Source organism: Macaca fascicularis, chromosome 2 (genome assembly GCF_037993035.2).
Source record: "Macaca fascicularis isolate 582-1 chromosome 2, T2T-MFA8v1.1".
Classification (NCBI taxonomy): domain Eukaryota; kingdom Metazoa; phylum Chordata; class Mammalia; order Primates; family Cercopithecidae; genus Macaca; species Macaca fascicularis.
Genome location: NC_088376.1, coordinates 104,106,546 through 104,121,863, shown reverse-complemented (window position 1 = coordinate 104,121,863; position 15,318 = coordinate 104,106,546). Strand labels below are relative to the sequence as shown.

The following is a 15,318-nucleotide window of genomic DNA, read 5'->3' as shown; positions in this document are numbered from 1 at the left end:
TGATTTGCAGGAGTTCTTTACTAGGAAAACACCCAAGCCCTTTGTGATCAATGTTACAACTATTTTCCCAATTTCTTGTTTCCTTTTTTGTTCTGTTCATAATTAGTTGTTTCCTTGCAGAATGTGATTTTTATGTATTACATTCCTGTCATATACTTTGGTTAAAAAGACTGAAGACAAAGAGCTATTTGAGCTCTGAGGTTTTCCTTTCAGTCAATCTGTCTTGAGCTTTTATTCTTTTTCTATCACCTGTTTTTATCCTCTGACCTCCCCTCCTAGCCAAGTGAAGGGTGCAAGGGCTGGAGCTTTCACCTGGCTGGTCCAAGGAATAAGGAAGAGCCCAAAACTTTGAGTCATGGGACACATTGAGAACACAGATTTTCAAGATCTGAAGTGAAAGGTTTGCCCTGGAGGGAAGCTCGAAGGTCTCGAAAGGTAACCAGAAGACAGAGATTCCTCAGAGCTCTGAATAAAGGAGTCTTTTGTTAAATTGGAGTTGGGGTAAGGGTACCAAATGTGTTCCATATTTGCTATCATCAGATAACTATAGGAGAATGAAAGAACTAACTAGTCAGTGCATTGAAACCATCACAGTTTGAGATGAGCCATTTCTTGGCAGATGTCTGATGTTCATAGACACATATTCTCTAACTCATTTTCTCTTCTGAGATGCTAAGCCATACTCCTGAGGATCAGCAGTAGTCATGTCTGTTACCTATTCTGTCATTGTGGAATCCTGGAATTAGCTGGCAAAGGAGCTAATTCTTCATCCTTTCTGCATCATGGATGTCCCATTCTGTGTTGATATTCCTTCTTTAATACAGCCATAGAGAAAGCCCATGCCCAATGAGGATAGATCATTAACCACCTGTTCTGCCTGGGAGGCTGATGGCAGCAGCAGCTGGGTCAATCTTAGTTGGAGGGAATGGCAGAGCTGCACATTTCTTGGGCAGAGGGTGTCCCTTGAACTCTGGAAATGTTAGAAAGATTCTAAGTAAGTTCACCAGCAGCTGGACTGTTCTGTCATGAGCATTCAGACATCTGACGGATATGCCAACTTGTCAGGACTGGTAGCTGAAAAAGTTTGCTCTGAATGCCATTACTGATTTCTTCCCACCCCCTCTCTCCCCACCCTTTGGCCATTCTCTTAAAGCCAGATTCTAATCTTTCTTTGAAAAGGGTATTTCTCAAAAGAAATGTTTTCTCCCTCTGCTAGACACTCCTGCAGGAAGAGAGGATGAACAGAGGCTTTGATCTTGTAGGCATTCTTTTTAAGTTTGATCTTTTGATCTAATGTTTTGTTTCTGTGTACTTAATGGTTTGCCTCAAAATCACCTAAATATCAGGTCAAATAAGACAAATACTTTCAAAAGCAAAACCCATACCAATGCTCTACTGTAACCCTTAACAAAGGGCTGTAGAACTGTTCTTTGCAACCAGCAAATTGTTTCTAACTTGGCAGAAGGTAAAGAGAACTTCTGGGCCTCCTCTATAGCAATGAATCACTGACCCAGAGGATCCCCAAAGCCCAAGTAGCAATGACACATGAGTAACTCTGCTTTGTCACTGTCCTAACATTCTTTATGGGAAGTAATAGATAAGTCACTTCTTCTAGGGTGTTTGCCAAGCACCACAGGCTGTGCAAGATTGCCTGTGTCTTTCTCATGAGGATTGTGGGACAACCCAGTTCACTGTACTTTGGCCCCATTGGAATGTTAGCCTCTGAGCCAGTTTAGTGGGCAGTGTAGAGCACAGATGTCTCAGGCATTCCCACATAGAGTCATTAGTACACAGTGCACTGCATCCAAAGGCTTAGCAGAGTTGGGTAGCTGTCATGGCGGCATCTTTTCTCATAACCTTTTATGTTCCCTGCCACCATATAAATAGAAGGCCTTGGTACTTGAGTCCATGAGATATATGAGACTCAGAGAAATGCCAGCAAATTGGAGCAATATCAAATTGGAACACAGCTCCATAGAGTAGAATTGACTGCTTTGGTTGTTTGGCGTATCAGAAATCTAAGGGAACTGGTAAATCAAGCCCACCAAAATTTTACTCTGGTTCAATATAGTTATAACCATGTATTCTAGGCCAAGGCCTACAATAATTGGGCTACATCTATGACAAAATAGTCTTATGAATAATTTAAGGTTCTGTAGTTGCCACTCATCTTTAAGTCCATGAGTCGGTCCCTGGACCTTTTTCAAAAGTTGATGAATTTGTGTTTTTTGAGAGAAAACATTACCACTGTGACTGAAATGATATATATCAGAGCCAATTAAGTGGGCAGCGCACAGCACAAACATCTCAGACGTTCCCACACAGAATTATTAGGGAACAATTATTAGTGGCTGTCTGTGCTACTCTGCAGCCTTAAAATATATGGCAAACCAATGCACATGCACAAAAATGAAACCTGGAAATATCGCAGGTATCCAACAACAGAGAAATGGTTAGATACATTTTGGACATGTACGCATCACAAATTAATACATGAGAATTTCTGTATGTGGTCAAGATGGAGTCATAGGGCCCAGATTTACCCTCCTGCCTTGAAACAGCCAAAAGAAAAGGAAAAAAATACATAAAACAATGGCTTTCGAGACACTGGACACCAGGCTGTGAAAGATAGTGACCTCTGAGAGATGGCCCACAAAACAGGTGAGTCCTATGATTGCCTCAGCTTACTGCCTTGAGAGTTTACAGGCCACAGCATATGGAGGGTGTCTTAGTTTGTTTTGTGTTACTGTAAGAAAAAATATCTGAGACTGGGTAATTTATAAAGAAAAGAGGTTTTTTTGGCCCACGGTTTTGCAGGCTAAGATAGTTCAAGGACATGGCCTGGCTTCTGGTGAGGGCTTTTGTGCTGCATCACAACATGGTATAGAAGGTCAAGGAGGAAGCAGACATATGTGAAGAGAGGGAAATCTGAGGGGCTTTATAACAACCCACTTTCACAGGAACCAGTCTATTCTGGTGAGAACTAATTTAGTCTTGCAAAAGCAAGAACTCACTACTGCTAGAATAGCCCCAAGCCATTCATGAGCGATCCACTCCATTCATTACCCAAACACCTCCCGCTAGGCCCACCTCCCCATACCCCCACTCTAACGATCAAATTTCAACATGAGATTTGATGAGACCAAACAAATCATATCTAAACTATAAGAGAGAGGAACTGAGGTAGGGCCCAATCAATTCCAAGTTCAGGAGACAGAGCTGAGTCCAGAGGGACCAAGACAACTGGTGTACAATAGTACACAGTACTGGAGAGGAACCCTGAAAATGTATGAATGGTTTTCCTTGAGTATTTCAGCAGTACTGATCAGCACCTGTATGTGAGGTCAGAAAAAGAGCCATCCAAAGGGATTAAAGGGAACAATGCCCCATGCTGGTACAGGGCCAGGAATAATGCCCATTCCCACCAGGCAAACTAGAAAACCTTATAGTTCCTGGGGCATAGGGTAGAATACACAGAAGGGTCTTGTCTCAACAAGGGAAATAATTTGCCCTAGATTGAGCACTACTTCAGACTTGCCTAGCAAATCAGAAAAGCAAGACCTCAAAAAAACAAAATCTAATAATCAGTTGTATTTCAAAGCAAAGGTCAATAATATTTTTAGGAATACAAAAATAGCAAGTACCCAACAAGGTAAATTTTATGTTATAAACTTTTATAATTTTATAATCAAAGATTATAAGACACGCAAAGAGGCAGAAAAATACAGTCTATCAAAGCCAATCCAGAAGTGACACAGACATTAGAATGGGCAGGCAAGGATATTAAAAGTTACAACTCTATTCCATATGTTCAAAAATTTTAGCCAGAGACATGGAAGATATGAAAAAAGACCTAAGGAAAACTTTTAGAAATGAAAACTATAATATCTGAGGAAAAATACATGGGATGGCATTAACAGTAGATTAGACATTGCAGAAGAAAAATTACTAAGTTTGAACATATAGAAGCTATCCAAAATGAAACACAGAAATAAATAAAGATAACTGTTGGATAACTTTAAGTGGCCTAACGTGTGATTGGAGTCAATGGGAAAGGGAAGATAGAAGAGAGTAGCAAATGTATTTGAAGGAATAATGCTTGAAATTTTTCTAAATTTCATGAAAACTATAAACCCATAGATCCAATATACTCAATGAACCTCAAGCAGTAGACATAAAGAAAAATACACCAAGGCATATCACAATCAAATTGCATAAAACCAGTAGTAAAGAGAAAATCTTTAAAGCAGCCAGAGGAAAAGGAAGCATTACATGCAGAGGAGGAAAGCATTAATGGCACATTCTTATAAACAATGCAAGTGAGAATACAAGGAAGCACCGTCTTTATTGAAAGGAAAAAAAGAACTGTCAACCTAGAATTCTATTTCCAGCAAAACAAAATTTCGCAACAAAAGACAGTTTCAGGTATACAAAAGGTAAAATAATTTATTACCAGCAGACTGGTACTACAAAGAGCCCTTCAGGCAGAAGGAAAATGATACCAAATTAAAATCTGGGGCCAGGCACAGTGGCTTATGCCTGTAATCCCAGCACTTTGGGAGGCCAAGGCGGGTGGATCACTTGAGATCAGTTGTTCGAGACCAGCCTGGCCAACATGGCGAAACCCCATCTCTACTAAAAATACAAAAGTTAGCTGGGTGTCGTGGCGCATGCCTGCAATTCCAGCTACTTCGGAGGCTTAGGCACAAGAATCACTTGAACTTGGGAGGCAGAGGTTGCAGTGAGCCGAGATCATGCCACTGCACTCCAGCCTGGGCAACAAAGGGAGACTTCATCTCAAAAAGTAAAATAAAAAAGTAAAAAATAAAAAATCTGGATCTGCACAAAGGAATGAGAAGCATCAGAAATGGTAACTACATAGCCATGATGTTCTCAATATAAACCATGAGGGTTCATAGTAGCCTTATTTGTAATAGCCCAAATCTGGAAACAATCCATATGTCAATCAGTAGGTGATCAGACAAACAAACTGTGAGGTATCCATACAATAGAGTACTACTCAGCAATAAAAATGAATGAAGTAGGCCGGACCCAGTGGCTCATGCGTGTAATCCCAGCACTTTGGGAGGCCGAGGCAGGTAGATCACCTGAGGTCAGGAGTTTGAGACCTGCCTGGCCAACATGGTGAAACCCCGTCTCTACTAAAATACAAAACTTAGCTGAGTGTGGTGGCAAGCGCCTGTAATCCTAGCTACTCAGAGGAAGGCTGAGGCACAAGAATTGCTTGAATCCAGGAGGTAGAGGTTGCAGTGAGCTAAGATCATGCCACTATACTCCAGCCTGCACGACAGAGTGAAACTTTGTCTCAAAAAAAAAAAAAAAAAAAGAATTATTGATACATGCTATAATGTGGATAAATCTCAAAATAATTAGGTTTATGAAAGAAGCCAAAGAAGACTATATATGGTATAATTCCATTTATATAAAGTTTTAGGATATGCAAAGTAGCATATGATGACAGAAAGGGAATCAGTGGGTACCTACAAGGTGGAGTTGGGTGTGGGGAGAAGAAGGGAAGGATTACAAATGGGCATGAGGAATGGTGGATATATTCACTGGCTTGATGTGGTGTTGGTTTCACAATTGTATACGTATATTCAAACTTAGCAAATTGTATAGTTTATGTCAGTTAAACTTCAGTAAACCTGTTAAAAATTAGTATCTTAACACAGAGTAGAATGTGAGAAAGACATAGAAAAAGGACATAGAAAAATATAGAAAACACAGTTTTACAAGCCCTGCAACAACTAGGTAAAAACAATATACAATATAAATAGTATATCTTTAAAGAAATAGTTTAGAAAGATGGTTATATTTAGGAAAAAAGTTATTGTAATAATTTTTTGCCAGTGAACGAATGAATAAATAGAAGTAAAAAAATGTACTCTACTCTCAGACTTTGTCATTTTATGGGATTTGAATTTTAATTACTCCATGTAAGGTTTTTAATAATTTCTTTAGAAACTTAACCTTTCTGCTACAATCTCCTCATATAAAATGAGGACATTAGTAGTATTTAACAGAAGCTTAAATGAGCTAATTCATTTCTAAATTTCCAGAACTGTACCTGGCATACAGTAAGCACTCAATACTTGTTAGCTCTTACCATTACCATTTACTAATAGGATGTGCCTCTGAGGCTACCTTGGATCCAGAAGGTTGAACTTTAAAATGGTAATTCCTTCCCTGTTGCTTGTATACTCAGAGAAAAACAACAAAAACTAAAAAAGGGATGGAGAAAACAGGAAAAGGGCTTAAGATATTTGTTTCTGCTTCCTGACTCTAAGGACCAAGATTCCACAAATGTGCAAGACAACTCTTTGGGGCCCATGGGGAGAAGAGTGGACAGTTGTGGACATACATGAAGCCAGTCAGGGACTTGCTTCAAGGTCACAGCTCCCCAGCTGGGTTGGGAATGATGAATTGAGTACTTAGCGTGACTGTCCAGCCCCAGCACTCAGACTCTCCTGGTTAGGGGTTTGTATCCTCCCCCACCTGACTGTGACACATCACCACCTCTTTTCTCTGGACTCTGGGCCTCGTGTTTGAGCAGGTAGTTTTTATTTCATATGACAGATTGCTTTTCTTCTCTGAGTAATATCATGACCTCCAACTTTAACAACTTTGCTCATCCTTATCTTAGGCTGTATATGTCTGTGTTGTGTGTGCATGTATTTATCCTAATATGATACATATATATTCCAACTTATATAGAAAACAGTCTAATTTATAATTTTCACACGTATCAGTTCATACTGATGATAGTATTTTCATGGCACCTTCAAACCAGAGGTACAGTCATCACAGAGTGCTAAGGGTAGCAAAAAGATGAGTCTCCAAAGAGTTAAGGATTTCCCCCAGCACCTCTTTAATTAGTCATGTGCAACTACTTTATTGTACACTTCTCTTTATTAGGTAATTTAACTTTATAAGAAATGGTAAAACCAAATGTTTACAATTTGGATAACTTTAAGTTTGTACTATTGAGATTGTACTGTTTATAGGGATGCTATGAAGGTCCTTCTCTTATGTAGATAATCTATATAATAATTTGCTTTTCATAAATTTGCATCTTTATACATTGTATTTCATTAAAACAACTTTAGAATCCTTATGAGCTTAACTCATGTTTCGTTATCATGAACCAAAGTATCTCATCATAGTAGCATCTGACTCATGACACCATTTTGTAATGGGGTGAAATGGACTGTAGCCTCCTAATATCCTCAATTAAGGGAGCCTTTGGATCATGCTGCATTCTGCCACCTCATCCAGATGTTGGAAGACTGTGCTATTATACGGGACCATCAATTCCTGAAACTCATTTATCTACCCTAGGCCAGGTCTCTGCTTCTAGGATTTCCTGTAAAAGGACATGCTGAGTGATGTGTCACATTCCTACCAGCTGGGAACCTTATTCCTTTCGTGGATTTGCATTGAAATTAGTAGTGAAGTTAGTGGGGATGGATGGAATTATCCATTTACAGGGGATACTTGTGAGTGATTTTATACCCTAAATACAAAATAGTCCTGCTCATCACACATCTTTTTGTCAGAATCCTGATATGTTCTAAAACTCATGCGGAGCTAATTGCAGAGGTGTGTAATAAAGCTTGTTTCAAATTCTCACTCAAGTGGGTCATATAGGGAAAAGAACTACCTGGCGACAAGTGTGTGCCAGTTAGGCAGTTAGACAGCAGTCTGTCTTCTGAGTTGGTTGGGTCAGTGTGGCCAGTGAGCACTTGGTCCAGGGAGCAGCTGAGGGCTGACCATTGGGAGCTGCATCTGAAGGCTGCTCCTTGCTGGTCCTGTAGCAGCCGTGTGGAAAGCCTTCATCTGAAGAGCTGTGTCTTTACTTTCTGGGAAGATGGTGGAGTGTGGGGCTTTTTTATTTTTATTTATTTATTTTTTTGGAGACGAAGTCTTGCTCTGTCACTCAGGCTGAAGTGCAGTGGTGCAATCTCAGCTCACTGCAGCCTCCGCCTCCCGGGTTCAAGCAATTCTCCTGCCTCAGCCTCCCGAGTAGCTGGAACTACAGGTGCACACCACCATGCCCAGCTAATTTTTGTATTTTTAGCAGAGATGGGGTTTTGTCATGTTGGCCAGACTGGTCTCAAACTCCCGACCACAAATGATCTGCCTGCCTCGGCCTCCCAAAGTGCTGGGATTACACGTGTAAGCCACCATGCCCGGCCGAGTGTGAGGCATTTAAGGGTAGTCTGCCAGAATCTCTCTGCGTTGGGCAGCCCAGAAGGACCTTGAAGCACAGGTTCACCCTGGGACAGGATAAACCAAGTGACAGCCACTGATCCAAGTACTGCAGAAGTAAGAGTATTATGTGTTGGAAGAAAGGCTGGTCCAAGACTCCAACCTCAGGAGAGAGGAAAAGAAGGGTTTGTAGTCCAGTGGGGAGGGTGGTTAGTAACCTTCCAAAGAAAGACATCCTGGTGTAACATGAGAAGGCAACACAGTCTGACTCAGCATGGATCTGATGGTCTAGCCTAGGGTTTCTCAACCTCAGCACTATTGACGTTGTGAGTCAGATAATTCTTTATCATGGGGACTGTCCTGTGCAATATGGAGTGTATAGCCGCATTTCTGGCTCTACCCATTACATGCCAGTCCACCTCCCCTTATCCCCAGTTGTGACCACCAAAAGTGTTTCCAGACATTGCCAAATATCTCCTGGGGGTCAAAATCACCCCTAGTTGAGGAACACGAATGTGAAATAGTCAGCTGTGCCATGAAGCCACTGAATCAAACACAGCAACAGTTGGACTCCTATTTCATGGGCTCTGTCAATCTGGTAGACATCTCAGCTACAACTGCTGACTCCTTCATTCTTTCTCAGTGTCCTTTGGTGGTTGAGATCAAGGATTCAAAGTCAGGAAGACCATGGCTAGTCACTTTGCCTCCTGAGGTGGCAGTTTCCTCATCTGTAAACGAGAGTAGCAGCAGGACTCATTGATCTGGTGTGGACAGGCGGAGTGCATGTAAAGGACTTTTCACTGTGGCTGATGTCAAATTAGGCTCTAAGAGTCATGCAGAATTTATAGTGGTAAGGCATTTAGAACTTTTGCCTTTTTAGCATCCATCATGTCCTCTATTTCAGGGCAAATGAGTCTGTCTAAGATAAGTTTTAAAGGATCTAGAACCAGAAATATCATTTGATCCAGCAATCCCATTATGGGATATATACCCAAAGAAATATAAATCATTCTGCTATAAAGACACATGCACACGTATGTTTATTGCAGCACAGTTTACAATAGCAAAGACTTGGAAGCAACCCAAATGCCCACCAGTGATAGACTGGATAAAGAAAATGTGGTACATCTAGGCCATGGAGTACTCTGCAGCCATAAAAAGGAATGAGATCATGTCCTTTGCAGGGACATGGATGAAGCTGGAAGCCACATCCTCAGCAAACTAACACAGGAACAGAAAACCAAGCACCATATATTCTCACTTAAAAGTGGGAGTTGAACAATGAGAACACATGGACACAGAGAGGGGAACAACACACACCCGGGCCTGTTGCAGGGTGTGGGGGAAGGGGAGGGAGCTTAGAAGATGGGTCAATAGCTGCATCAGACCACCATGGCACATGTATACCTATGTAACGAACCTGCATGTACTGCACATGTATCCCGGAACTTTAAAATTAAAAAAAATAATAATAAAAGCAAAAAAAATTAAAAATAAAAAAGCCCTAACCTACCCCCCCTCCACCCTCATAGAAACACAAATTTACTCACACACACACCTGGCACATGAGGTAGCTGGCAAGAGGGTTATATTTTCCACTTAGAAGCCACAGAGGCAGCCGCACCCTCCATTAGCATTGCCTTTGCTCCACGTAAGTCTACTCCTAGCAAAGTGGTTTTAAGGGACCGTGGAAGTAAACGAGGCTGTTTGGAAGAAGCACTTCAGTGGGAAGGAAGAATAGGAGCTCCCCCTTCACCCTTCTGTTGAAATCATTTCCTTGGTCTCAATTTATTTTCCTGCCTTTATTCAATGAAAACCTTCTAAGAATACCTTTGAATTTGAACTGGGGTTCATGAAGCACTTGTATGCTATTTATACTCTAATCCACTGAAAACAGCCTTTTTGGATAATATTTTTAGGCTTCCAAGAGACCTAACCTTGTATTATGAGCCATCAAGAAAAGTGCAAAGAAACAATGACAAAGTCCAGCCTATTTGCAGCCACACAGCCTGTGCGTGAGAATTCCCCCGTGGTAGCTCACCTGGACTGGGAGGGAGTCTCTCTTGGTCTCCGTGGTCTCAGTGCTCTGGGGCCTTGACTCTGTGAGGCCTCTCTTCATGCATCCTTCTCTACTCTGCAAAAAATGTGTAAGCAGACAGAGTCTGCAGCCAGCCTGAGGCTTTTCTAGAATCAGCTTCACCCATTAGAGACTCAGTTGGACCAAAGTTCTGCTGCTCCTGTTCAAGTGCCCAGGGTTGCCCAGAAGGAGTGATGGCTACGTGGTGGTCACAACTCCTTTGAGTCCAGGATCCCAACCCTGGCCTGCCACCTGCACCAGCCACTGCCCCAGCTGGGCCTGTCCACAAGTATAAAGAGCAGAGGCCTGGGGAGGTTGGTCTGCTCAGCCTGTCAAAGCCTTTTAGAGAGGAATATCCGGGCTCTTTGATGTTGCCCTTGGAGGCCTGGGAGACCTTGCTTCAGTTAATTTTATCTCAAGGCCTATTTGACACTTAGCCAGGAAGTGATTTCCTGTGCATACACGTTCTGCTGGGTCCTGTGTGGTCCTCTGATTCGCCCAGAGCAGGGGGAGTGTGGGCCAGCAGATGCCTCCTGGGAGTCTTCCAAGCCCCTACCACACGCATAGCTACTTGTCACCACCAGGCTGTGCAGAATGGATGCTTTTAGGTCAGCTGACAGTAGACCTGTCTCTTGGGGGTAAAAACCCACAGACTTCACGATTCCCTTCCCTTCTTCTGCAGCCGGACTCTCAAAGGCTTCGCAAAAACTGTCCTGAAAGCTGTGACCTGCCTTAAGGAGGGAAGGGTGAGATCTCTCAATGGGGCTGCTCATTTTCTCAAAACGGTCATCATAAAATGATTCCAAATGGAGTCGGTATTTGATCAAGTCCCTCAACAAAAGTAACAGCCACCATATGGGAATTTGCAGCTGTCCAGTAGTCAATATCAGGCCTAAATTTTGATTAATTGGTGCCTGACGGCTTTAATAATGTAAACCAAGTGTGCTTTAATTTTCCTTTCCATTTTATTTTCCTCCCAATTTTATCGATTTGAAGGAATTGCGGCGGCCCCTTATGTTTCATGAGAGAGCCACAGAAGTATGAGGTGAAGTTTGGAGGGCAGAGCAAATGAATGAGCTCGCGTGGCCCTACCAGTCGTTTCCAGTGGGTGCCCCGCCGCACTCCACCTGGCTGTGACTCATGCTCAGCAGGGGCCCGAGATGACGGTGTATCTCCGGAACGTGGCTGCCCTGAGTCCTAAGAAGCATGCAGATCATTCTCAGAGCTGGCCACCTCGGGTTCACGCTTTGGCTGGCCGTGGCCCCCCGTGGCCATGGATCTGAGATGGTCCCTCACCTGCCCTCGTAACTGAGGCTCGGTGCCCAGCCCAGGCTGAGGATGCTGCAGTGCTGGCCCAGCCTCCACTCTCCAGGCCTGGCCACCTGGACCTCTTGTGTCCCAAAGTCACGGAGTCCTTCTGTCCTGCCTTATAAATCCCAACTTGATGCCTCTGGAGTTCTTTATGGTGGTTTCTCTGAGGGCCTGTGGGGATTAGGTCTTAGGCCCCAGCCCTGCGCCCTGTCACAAGGCTCCCTTCCGCACTGTGGACTCACTGCGGCAGAGGTGGTTTTGCTCGGTAGAGCATGTTACTAAGGGCAGAAATTACAGCTGGCCATAACTGACTGCCTTTTTCCTCCAGTTGTAACATGAGTTTCAAAGGGAGGCTGAAGACTTCACGCACAGTGGTAAAAATTTCACCATGTATTAAAACTTACCAAAAAATAAAATGCTCATCTAATATAATGTTGAAGAGATTGCTTATAATTGTCAGTCAATCCATCTCCTTCCAAATCTGAGAATATGTAATCATGTTGCCCATGTTCAAATGGAAACTCTTTCTCCCCTTCTTTGAAGAGTGCTTGAGTTACTTTATTTCTGGTAGGAATCTCAAGGGTTCTGTTTCCATATGGTGGGTGAGGCAGACTCTTCTCCTGTTCACTCAGAATGGGACTGTTTCAGCATTTAGCCCTACAAGAGAGGGTCTTCAATGCGTGGCTTCTTTGGCATGCCCACCCCAACAGCCACCTGCTGGCTCACACCTCCACCAAGGCACTGCCTCTGCCACTGAGGACAAAGGGCCATGCGGCATCTTACCTCTGCTCAATTGAAGGATCATTGGAAAGCAGGGGAGGAGGCACTGTGTCAGCGTGGTTAGGGATCTGGTGTTGGCATGTGAGTTCCTGGATGTTGTGCTTCATCCTGTTGCCTCTCACCTGGACCATTCCCAAAGTCCCTCCTAACTGGCTTCCGGCTTCCAGCTCGTCCCTGCTTCTGCAGCCTTTAAAAAATCTCTACCCTGCCTGTTCCTACCCCAGGCCTTCATGGTTGCTGCTATCACCTCTTTTTACAATATAAGTCCCTCAAATAATCTCATGGCTGGTTCTTTCTCATCATTCTACCCTTGGCTTGCGTGTCAACTCCTCAGGGAGACTGTCCTGAACAACCTCATACCATTGTTCTTCTCTCCCCTGTTTTACTTTCTCCATGACACCTATCAGCATCTCAAATTATTGTATTTGTTTACTTTTTAATTGTGTTTCTCAAGGTGGAAGCTCTGACTTGACAGCCGCCACCCCCTGCTATTTCTCCAGAATCTAAACAGAGTCCAACACATAGTAGGTGCTCAATACACACTGTCTTATTGACCACAGAATCATGCTAATGTTTGAAGGATCCTTTACAGTTGCCAAAAGAGCTTTTAATGTGTACACATCTCATGTGTGATTGTGATTGCTTTTCTGCCCACCTTTGACTAGACTGAGGGCCTTGGGTGTGAGGATTTGGTGGCACTTTCTTATGACACTGGAGGTCTCAAAGTCAGGATGTACGATATTTATTGCATATCCTTGCAGTCATGGTCCATGCATGTTTTTATACTGTGTGTTTTTTTACTTTATATTACGGGAACTTTCCTGATTGTCCCTATGTATAGTGGCTGAATCACTGCAGGGTGGTTTAGTGGCTGATAGTGTCCTTACCTTGTAGAGTGAGGAACTGGGGAAAGAAGGCGGCTGCGGGCTTTTTTAGCCAAGTTGACTTGACATTGCTCTACTTTGCTCTCCTTCATCCAGTGGGAGGTTCAGAGAAGGGACTGGAAACAGGCCCTGTTAAGCTCCTCTTATCTCCATCCCCTCTCCCACCCCAGAGCCCTCCCTATCACACAAACACCCTCACAACACAAAATCAGTGACTCTGTTGTCAAATACACAGCTCACTATGACCCCATATAGTATTCCTAAGGACTAGCTAGTATTTGCTTGGATCAGGTTTGCATGATATATACTCACGCTATTCCTCACTTCTTGTGACCCAAGCTCTCCCACTTTAGTGACCACCCTAAGTATTTTTTCTTGTGAGGAAATAATTCCAGCCACATCCATAGTTGACATCCTCATGCCAGTGCCTTGAAAATCTATGCTCTCATGCTTTCCTAAGTGCTTGGTTTGGGTCCTCCTGGGCAAAATGGTATGTCCTGATCCTGTATTTCACCAGAACATACTTTGGGCCAACCTCCTGTTTATTTTTATATCTACAAAAAGTCCACATCATAATTTTTTGCCAATTAAAACTGTTTGTTTCCTGACTTATTTTGGGACTGACTGTTGTAGTTAGTTCGTTGGATCAGGCCTAAACGACTTCCCAAAGCAGCTATATTATATTCAACATTTTAGACTTATGGGACTTAATGGCCAGAAACTGATGCAATTATGAACAGTTTCTAAGCAATAAGGGCATTTTTACTGCCCTGCAGAGAACTGAGAGAACTGGCTGGCCTAAAATGAAGGAGGAGGCAGCTATGGATAATTTTCTTTTAGAAAATAATCATGTCTTATGGGGTGAAAAAGAAAAACATTCAAATCCTCCGCATGTGATTTCTGTAACCTCTAGATTTAGCAGGTGCCCACAGGTACAGAGAGGTGTTTGGGCGAGAGAGGTGAATGGAGGTGTCAGGCTAGGTTAAGGGAACATACAGACCCCAGGAGGAGGAAATAAAGGTCAAGAGAAAGAAGAAAGTCCTTCAGCACTGCTTTGTTCTCACCAAAGTGTGCCCTTTGATAATTCAAATGCTAGCTTACCATCATCCTCCTTTGCACGCTGCATCTCCAAATCTGGAAATATCAGTGGAAAAGAGCAGTGTTCCTTACTTTGACCCCAGCTTGAGAGGCTTCTGTCTTAAATACAGGCCAAGCTATTTCCTTGGGGACCTGGGCCCCTGAAAGCTGGGACTAGTTACCCCCATGGCAGAATGTCAGCCTCCTCACTACTCATGGAAATGTCAACTCCCGGCTTCCCCAGTTGGACACCGGCCCTGTCTCTGGCCAGGTGCTCCTACAGCCAGAGCTTTCATGGGAGGAGGCAAAGGGCAACATGGTGACTGGGGCAGGAAGCAATGGAGGGAAGGCAGAGTAGCAATGGGGTGGGCTGCAGGAGAGAGCCGGCCCAATCTGGGCCTCCATCCCAGCTCTACTACTGATCACTGCCTCACCCTGTCTCTAATGTGTGATCATGAAGACCTTCTTCATAGGGTCACCGTGAAGAGAACATGAGATAATGGCCCACAGTGGGCTACCCAGCAAACTGTTGATTCACTTCTCATCACCAGCAAAGGCAGACCTCCATCTAAGAGTGCCAGGAGAGATGTGCAAAGCCTCTGGTAGCCAAGCCTGAAAGAAGTTGCGAAAAATATGGTGTTATCCTGGCTTTGATAGCTCTGTCACCCTCCAGAGAACTTGCATTCATGAGGACCTGGGTCAAATCTAGGAGAGCAAGCCTTTGTGACTGGGCCTACCTCTTCTGTAAGACCCTGCCTCTTCCCTTGAGCTCCAACTGTCACCCCCTTACCCTTGGTGATCAGCAGATCCACTGACGGGAATCCTTAGGGACACCTCTAGATCTCTTTCAGATCATCCCCTCCTTACTAATCATGGACAGAATGGGCCTCACTTGCTTTTGCTGAGGTACATAAAGTTTCTAAATGGACTCCAAGGAAGGCACAGATGCTGTGAGGCAGC

The 15,318-nt window shown here is 43.5% G+C and overlaps 1 protein-coding gene across 16 annotated transcripts in view; it reads left to right on the top strand.

Annotated features, from left to right (window-relative positions):
• The window catches only part of ULK4 (unc-51 like kinase 4), a 701,729-nt gene that overhangs the window by 672,812 nt on the left and 13,599 nt on the right, over positions 1 to 15,318 (top strand). The gene's annotated exons all lie outside the window — the stretch shown is intronic.